The 8306-nt window shown below is 50.4% G+C and overlaps 1 protein-coding gene and 1 long non-coding RNA gene across 5 annotated transcripts in view; one reads left to right on the plus strand and one right to left on the minus strand.

Annotated features, from left to right (window-relative positions):
* The window catches only part of HIVEP3 (HIVEP zinc finger 3), a 203558-nt gene that overhangs the window by 89652 nt on the left and 105600 nt on the right, over positions 1 to 8306 (minus strand). The gene's annotated exons all lie outside the window — the stretch shown is intronic.
* On the plus strand, positions 1431 to 2537 carry LOC117245434. The gene is made up of 2 exons (XR_004500130.1): positions 1431 to 1620; positions 2385 to 2537. It is a non-coding gene; the product is annotated as an uncharacterized LOC117245434 (long non-coding RNA).

Raw genomic sequence — 8306 nt, forward strand, 5'->3', positions numbered from 1 at the left:
TATAATATTATAATATATAATATATATTAGATATAAAATATATACTATATAACTAAAATATATGTAATATTTATATCTAGATATAATAAATATATTATTATAATAATATTAAATAGCATAAATCCCATCCATCCCATTCCCATTCCCCCACTCCAGGGCCCTGAGAACACCCCCTGTCTCTTCAAACTTTCCCCCTCTTCAAAACCAAAAGTGATTTCTTTTATTTTCCGCCCTGAAGCAGCAGCAGAGTCGCAGCACCGAGCCCCCTCTGTCCTCTGCCGTTTCCCTTCAGCTGTTCCTCGCCTCCCTGGGAACCAGAGCCAGCAAAAACCTCCTGCAAACGCTGTTCCCAATTAAAGGGAGCCCTTATGAAACCTCCATGGCAGGAGACATTTCTCCCCAGAACAGCTCGCAGCGTTTCCTTGATGAACCCCAAGGCACAACAGTTTCCAGAGCGATTACAGAGCAGGCAGCCGAGCCAGAAATAACAGGGAGAGATGGAAAACATCCCCTGCTCTGCCTCTCCCGCACACCAGCGCTGGGGACGGCCACAAACACAGCCCTGAGCACCAAATGATGGACACCGAGCCACAATTCGGGAGTAAACTCCAAACTCTGGTGGGTGGAGGGACGAGCCATGCCCAAAGCAGCTGGATGTCAATCCAAATATCGAATATTCCGAATGTTTTATCCACCTGAGCCCCGGGTGCTCTGTCCTGATTTGGGAAAGGCGATTTGAGCTCTGGCAGCAGCAGGATGGGGAAGTGCCAGGTCTGGGGGCTCCCCTGAGCCCCCCTTTATTACAGCGGTGATTTGGGGGCTGTGCTGGGCACAGCTGCAGGTCCCGTCCCTGTGGAGCTCCCGGTGCATCCCCAGCACATTCCCATGCTCCTGCTGCACCTCTGACTTTGATTTATTTACCAGAACCCTGCTTTTGTTCCATCAAACACCTCCCAAAGGGGCTTGAGCCCTCCCCAGCTCCAACTCCTTACTCTCAAGGAAAGAACAAACTCAGCTCCTTTTCTTTTGCAATAAAACCTGAACTTTTTGCTCCCCAGAACCTTCACAAGGAGCTTCTCCACCTCTCTCATCCCTCCAGAGCCCTCCTGAGCTTTGTCTGGCCTGGGAAGAGCCCAACATATTTATTTGTGTGACAAAGGACCCCGTTTATCACCTTATTAAAGGATATTATTAAATACATTAAATGAATTAAATGAATTAAATAAATTAAATGAATTAAATGAATTAAATAAATTAAATAAATTAAATAAATTAAATAAATAAAATAAATAAAATAAATAAAATAAATAAAATAAATTAAAGGGATTATTAAAGCACACGACCCAAGCCACTGCTCCCTTCGCTCTGATTTGCCAAAAACAGGCTCAAAAATAAAAAAAAAAAACCAAAAAGCCCTGAACAGGCACGATTTTGGGTGAGAGGTTTTGTGCCTGACACAAACCCTTGACAATTCCTTGCCGAGATCCCATCCAGCCCTGCCCTCGGGGTGAGGCTCCGAGGCTTTGGGGCTAAGGAACACCCCTGGAATTGGGCAGGATTGCCTTTGGAATGACACAGAGCTCGCCAGGGAACCCCTCAGGCACTGAGGATGCTGCAGAGGTGAGGAGCCAACTAAAATCTTAAATAATCTTTGGGTCTCTTTTAGCCTTTCCAGCAGTTTTTGGAGTGGCTGCTCAGAGATGTCCCAGCCCAGAGTGGTGAACAGGGCTGGGAATTGTTAATTAATGATTAATTAAGGCTGGGAGAGCTGGGGGTGCTCAGCTGGAGAGGAGAAGCTCCAGGGAGAGCTCAGAGCCCCCTCCAGGGCCTGCAGGGGCTCCAGGAGAGCTGGAGAGGGACTGGGGACAAGGCCTGCAGGGACAGGACACAGGGAATGGCTTGAGATTGGAAAAGGGGAGATTTGGGTGGGATCTTGGGCAGGAATTGTTCCCTGGCAGGGTGGGGAGGGGCTGGGCTGGAATTGCCAGAGCAGCTGTGGCTGTCCCTGGATCCCTGGCAGTGCCCAAGGCCAGGCTGGATGAGTTTGGAGCAGCCTGGGACAGCTCCTGCTGCCTTTTGGGATCTTTAAATTCCCTTCCCACCCAGATCACGGGATCCTGTGGCAGGTTCCAGTTATTCACCGTCACTCCCTGTGCCCGAAGCGCTCCCAACACCATTTCCTGGGAATGCCATTTAAAATAGCAGCCATTTATTTTTATTTAATGGGTTTTTTTTTTCACCCTGGTGGAAGCTAAAAAAAAAACAACTCTGTGGTCTTTTGCAAACTGCTGCGGGGCGAGTGTGGCAACGCTCCTGGGAGGGAGGGAGAATATTTTTAACCCCATTTTACAGAAGTGGGAACTGAGGCACGCACTTTTCCACAGAAGGAGATTGGCCCCAAACCCTTTGGAATCCTCTCAGGACGACTTCCAGCAGAGATGCTCGCTCCCAGAAGAAGCACACGCTTATTCCAGACTCACAGTGGTCACACTGTTGTGCCCCAGCCAACTTTCTCACGTAAACAGAGCGGTGCAAGAGCGGTTTCTCTTCAGGTTTTGTTAATTTTAGCCTGAGAAAGTCATGAAGGAAATACCTCAGCAGCACGGGCAAGATGGTGGGAGGTAATTAAACACCCAGCTCCACTTCCCCTCCGCCTCGCAGCAGCTTCACATTTGCTGGAGGCATCTCCAGCTCTATTTTTGCCCCTGGTTCCAGCCTGACCTTCCACTGCGGGGTTTTGTTCCGCAGACAAACGCTCCCCACCCCCGGGGAAAGGGATCTTCCTCTCAAACACAGCCCAAACTGCATTTCCCTCCCCAAAATGGGTAAAGACACAGCAGATTTTGGGTTTGGAGCCCAGGAGAGCTCTGTCCTGCCCCTCCATCCCCCTCCTCCCTGCTCAGACAGCGGCTGGGACGCCAAGGGGCCTCAAATCTGAGCAATTTCTGTAGAAAGAATTAAAGAATCACCCATCCCAGGCTGGCTGAAGGGGCATTTATCACATTTATATCCCTGGGACAAACATAACTTCCAGCCCTGGGTGACACAACTGGTTTACAGGTGATGGGAACATTCCAGGGCTTTCCAAAAGTATCCATGGGAATCCACCCACCTGGACTTTATTAAAAAAATAAGATTTTTCTTTTTTTAATATTAGAAATTTATGTTCTATAAGAATTTGTAGAATATAAGAATTTCTAGAATTTATGTATTTATTTGATTTAATTTATATAATTATATATTTATATATTTATATATTTGTATTTATATAATTATATATTTATATTTATATATTTATATATTTATATTTATATAATTATATATTTATATTTATATAACTATATATTTATACAATTATATATTTATACAATTATATATTTATGTAAATTCATTTATCTATATACATAGTTTATATATAAATTTCATATTTATATATATTTAGATAAATATTTCTATATTTTTATATTTTATAAATATAAATTTAAAATATATATAAATTCATTACATATATAAATATATATTTATTATAAAATATAAATTTTTAAAATCTAAATATAGATTTAAACATATATAAATTTATTATATATAAATATATAAAATTATTATTAAAATATTAATTTAAGAAATATTAATCTATAAATTTATTTATATAAATGTGAATATATAAATGTGAATATATAAATGTGAATATATAAATGTGAATATATAAATGTGAATATATAAATATTAATATATAAATATGAATATATGTGAATATATAAATATGGATATATAAATATGAATATATAGATAAGATATAGAAATTCTTTATATTTAAAGAATTAATTAATTAGAAATTAGAAATAATTAAGATTATTATTACATTTAATTTCATATTTTTAATTTCTACTTGACTCATTTCAGCCCCATCTTTTCCCGTCACTTTAATTACACATGTCTTCAGTAAATGTCCCCAGGAAGGGAAGAAACCCCAAAAGCCTTGAGGAAAGGGAACACAGGAAACCCGTGGGCAGCCATCTGAAGAGTCAGCAATGGCTCATGGAAAGCTGAGGCACATCCCTGTCACCCTCAGCTCTGTCCCGGGGTCACTGCCCGCCTCCCCTGGGATCCAGCAGGGAATGGGGACAGCCTTTCCATCCCAGCCTTTTCCCTGGGAATCTCGAGCTACAAATCCAGGGCTCGGGGGATTCCCCCCTGAAAGCTCCTAAAAACCCTGAGAGTTTCCCGATTTCCACTGCAGATCCCTCCAGCCTGAACGAGGAGCCTCCCTCACTCCAGCTGAGCATGGAGGAGGCCGGTCCTGGAGCACCTGAGGCAGAAATTCCTGCCCTGAAGTGACCAGAAATGGTCCCAGAGCTGCTGCTCGTGTGGCTCGGTGCCTTTTGGGCGAGTGAACCCTTCAGGAGAGGCCGCCTGAGCGAGGCAAAGTCGGGGTTCAGCCCTGGGAAGATTCCAGGGAATCGCTGCCCTCCAGCCCAGGCTTGCTGGGAAAAGGGCCAGGCTCAGATTTATGGGATTCTCCTGGGGTTTCCCCTCTGAACTGCAGCACCAAGTGAGGGCTCAGCAAAGCCCTGAATGTCTCGGTGCATCCAATTTGGGAGAGCCCCAAATCCTGAATTCAGCTGGATCCTACTGATTTCTGACAGAACCCCGCCCAAACTCTGTGGGGTTACTGGAGAACCAGAGCAAAATCACTGAAACCCCAAAACCTGCTGACACTTAAACAGGTGACCCTCCAAAGTCTGGGAAAGGAAGGATGGATGGGCTAAAAGACAATTTAGGATCTGGAGGCTGAGGAGCTGCCGAAGCTGAAAACCTCATTAGCACAAGGAAGGCTTTAATGAGGTTTCCCCCAATGCTGAAGATGCTCCGCTGTGATTTTGGTCCCAAACGCTCCTGAAAAGCGCCCAGGATGGTGGCAGTGAGCTGCCAGCAGCCCTTGCTCACAGCAAGTCCGTTTTGGGAAGGTAGGAAAACCTGATCTCATGTTTTCCCCTCACTTATCCCCGCTCAAAAAGTTGCCAAGCGGTTCCCAGAAGGAAGGAAAGTGTCCCCAGACTGCAATTTTTCCGTCCAACTGGAAACAAACAACAACAAAAATGGTTACAAAAATACCAGCGAGCTCCTGGATGGGTTGGTTCCTGTTCCTCTGCGGGAAGAGGCTGCTCAGAAGGTTTCCACTGTAAACACCCAGGGCTGGCTGTGCCCATCCCACCCAGCCCTGCGGGGCCCATTCCCTCACCTGCCGCACCTGCGAGCCCTGCTCACCTTCCCTGAAGGCTCCAGAAAGTGGGAAGAGGACAAAAATCAGCGCTGCGGGGGCTTCTGACAGCCTGGGCTTCCCAGGGAGGAGAGGCTGGGCTGGGCTCGGCGCTTGGCACAGAAAAGGAGGCAGCGTGGAGGCCAAGGAAGATTTATGGCCACATCCACTCTCCCCAAATGTTTTCTGAGTGCCTGAACCCCGCCAGCCCCCTCGGCAGGGAAACACAATGAGCCCTTTGATGCTCGTTAGGAGCTTCACCTTCTGCAGGCTCGTAATTAGAGCCGGCCAGGATAAAAATCTCCTTTATTTGCGATTCCCGCCCCTATTGCGGGGAGCCGGGTCCCAGCTGAGCGCCCTGGGAAAGCCCAACTCCTGGAATTCCAGTTGGGAGCACAAATCACCTCGGTCCTCTCGCAAGGTGGTCTCAGCTCAGCGAGGAACGGCCCCGGGTTTAGGAGCCCGAGGTGGGAAGGGAGAGCTCGGCAAGTGTAACAGGCAGGGTGGAAAAGAGAAGAAACATTTCCCTGCATCCCAAGCAGCCGCGCAGATCCCAGCAGAGCCATAAAATCCCCTAACAAGCAGCCTTTCTAAAGGCACAGACAATGGTGCTGAATGTATATTTGAAATAAATCGCTCTCCTTCCCAGAGGGTAATTTTCCTTTTTCCCGACGTTTGACCCTCCCCTTGCCAAGAAACCCGAGGCTTCCAGGCGCTTGAGAAGCTGCTGAGGCATTTTTGGCGTTCAACACGTGCGGCCAGAAGTTCTGACAGCAGAGCTGGGAGGCAGCAGGAGCCTCGGCGAGCGGGGGGGACGGAGGAAGGAGGAGGAAGGAGGAGGAAAATCAGCTTTGCTGAGGCAGGAGCAGCTGGACGCGGCCCTGGGACCGCGCCAGTGACGCGCGGGGAGATCCCAGGAGCCCCTCATTACCGGGCTGCCACCCAATCCCCAGGATGGCCGCGGTGATTTCCCTTCAGGACACGCTTCCCTGCTCCCTCGGCTTCCCGGGAAAGCTCCCAGGGCGGCGCTGCCCCGGCCCCGCAGCCCGGGGGAGGTTTCTCAACAGCGCTTCTGTTGTTCGCTTCGGGATAAATGTTATTTTCGGGAGCGCCGCTGCCGGGACTCACCCGCGGCTCCCCGGGGTGGTTCCCCACATCCGATCACGCTGCCCCGAACACTGAGCCATTCTCCCGAGCCGTGTTTTCCAAGAGCAAACTGCAAACATTTGGGACTCAGCCGCCACCCCCCAGCCCAGCCCAGCCGGGAACGCGCTCGGCCGGCAGAACCAAAGCAGGACCTGCGCTCCTGGCTCTGCCCTCTCCGCCCATCCCGCAGCCGGAGCAGCCTCTGAGCAGCGCAGGGGGCACAAAAACCTTCTGGGGGTGCCTCGTCCCCGGCCAGCAGCGCGGGGAAGGAGCTGCACGGCGCTCCTGGAACGGAGGAGGGCCAGCACAGAAGTTCCCGTTGTGGGTGAGGATGAGGATGGTCACTCACGGGGAGTAAATCCCCTCCCTCCGGGCTGCCAGAGCCCTTCCTGGGCTCCTCGGAGGGCTTGCACCGCACTTGTGCCCCCGAGGACACAGTCCCAGCCCTGCTGCGGCGCTTTGCTGCCAACACACTCATTAATTAATTACCCAGTAACTCCTGCACGTTTTTTCTCTGATGCACAGTTCACACAGGCCCGCTACGGATCCCGGGTTTCCCTTCCTCAGCGAGGACTCCAGAAAACCCCTCAGCAGCCCCAGGGCAATCCCTGGGGGCAGAATTCCTGGGAATCAGCTGAGAGCAGCACAGCTCAAACCCCCCGTCCTGCTCCAGGGTCCCTGCACCCTCTCCTGGAGGGGTGAAAGAAATCCTGTTTCCAGCACCCCTGCGGCTAAGAAGGGCAAGGCAGGAGGGGATGAGGACAGGGTGACATTTTGGAGCCTTCCGACACCCTTGAGCCGAGTGAGAATCACAGCATCCCACCAACCCCACCTGCTCCGGCTGAGGGAACACGCTCTGCCCCCATCGGGAAGGTTTTCCCACAAGAACCCGCAGGAAAAGTTCCCGAAGCGTTGGGATTGTGAGAAAATCACGAGTCCCCGCAAGCACAAACATCTTCCCGGAGGGTCAGCGGTGCCAAATAAACCGGGAGAGGCGGCACTCAGGACAGAGGGGCCAGCAGACAGCCAAGGTAAAAGCTGGCTCCGTGCCCTGACAGCAGCAATTCCCCAGCACTGAAATCCTGGGAGCTGCAGGTGATCCCCGGGCGGCGAGCGGGGCTGGGATTGTATTGCTCACACCATAAATCACCGTGGCAGCTGCCCCAGCCGCTTCCTCACAGCAGCCTGGGACTGGGTAAAAGTGCCAGGTCCTCTCGGCACGGCCAGCGAGGAGGGGAAAAATAAAAACCACGCACGGCTCCTTTTTCCGGAATAACAATGCCCGCATTTGCATGGAGAGGCTCAGCCCGGGAGGCACCGCCGATCGCACCTCTGGGCGCATCAAAGGCGTTATTAATTTCCATCGAGGAGAATTAAGGAGCTTAACTCGTTAGCGCTCATTTACTCAGCCTTAATGCATTTTTAAAGCTGCCTCATTTTCTGCTGACGAGCAGGTGCTAATCAAGGAACGCTTAAAAGGGATAAAACTGCCCGCGGGTCAAGCCCAGGGCCAGCAGGTCCAGCCCCCGGCCGGGGACATCCAACATCCTGCTTGGCAGGAGCTCCGGCAGGGGTTTCGCTGGCACAGCTCCTGTCGCATCACGTGTGGCCCCAGAACAACCCCTCGGCTCCCCGCTCGCTTTTCCTGTGCGAGCGATAAGGAGGAAATCCGTCCCAGACGGGCAGACAGCTCAGCCCAGCCCTGCCAGCGCTCAGCCGCAGCCTCAGCTCCCGGCTCCCTCATTAGGGCCGCCCGCCAATTAAGAACCCGAGCCTGCTGCGGTGCCAGCGCAGCCCCCGGAGGTGCTGGCGGCCGATCAAGAGCCACAACCCCCTCGGGCTGTCCAACAGCGCGGCGTGCCCGGGAGAGGGGGAGAAAACCAAAAAAAAAAAAAAAAAA

Source organism: Parus major, chromosome 23 (genome assembly GCF_001522545.3).
Source record: "Parus major isolate Abel chromosome 23, Parus_major1.1, whole genome shotgun sequence".
NCBI classification, from domain to species: domain Eukaryota; kingdom Metazoa; phylum Chordata; class Aves; order Passeriformes; family Paridae; genus Parus; species Parus major.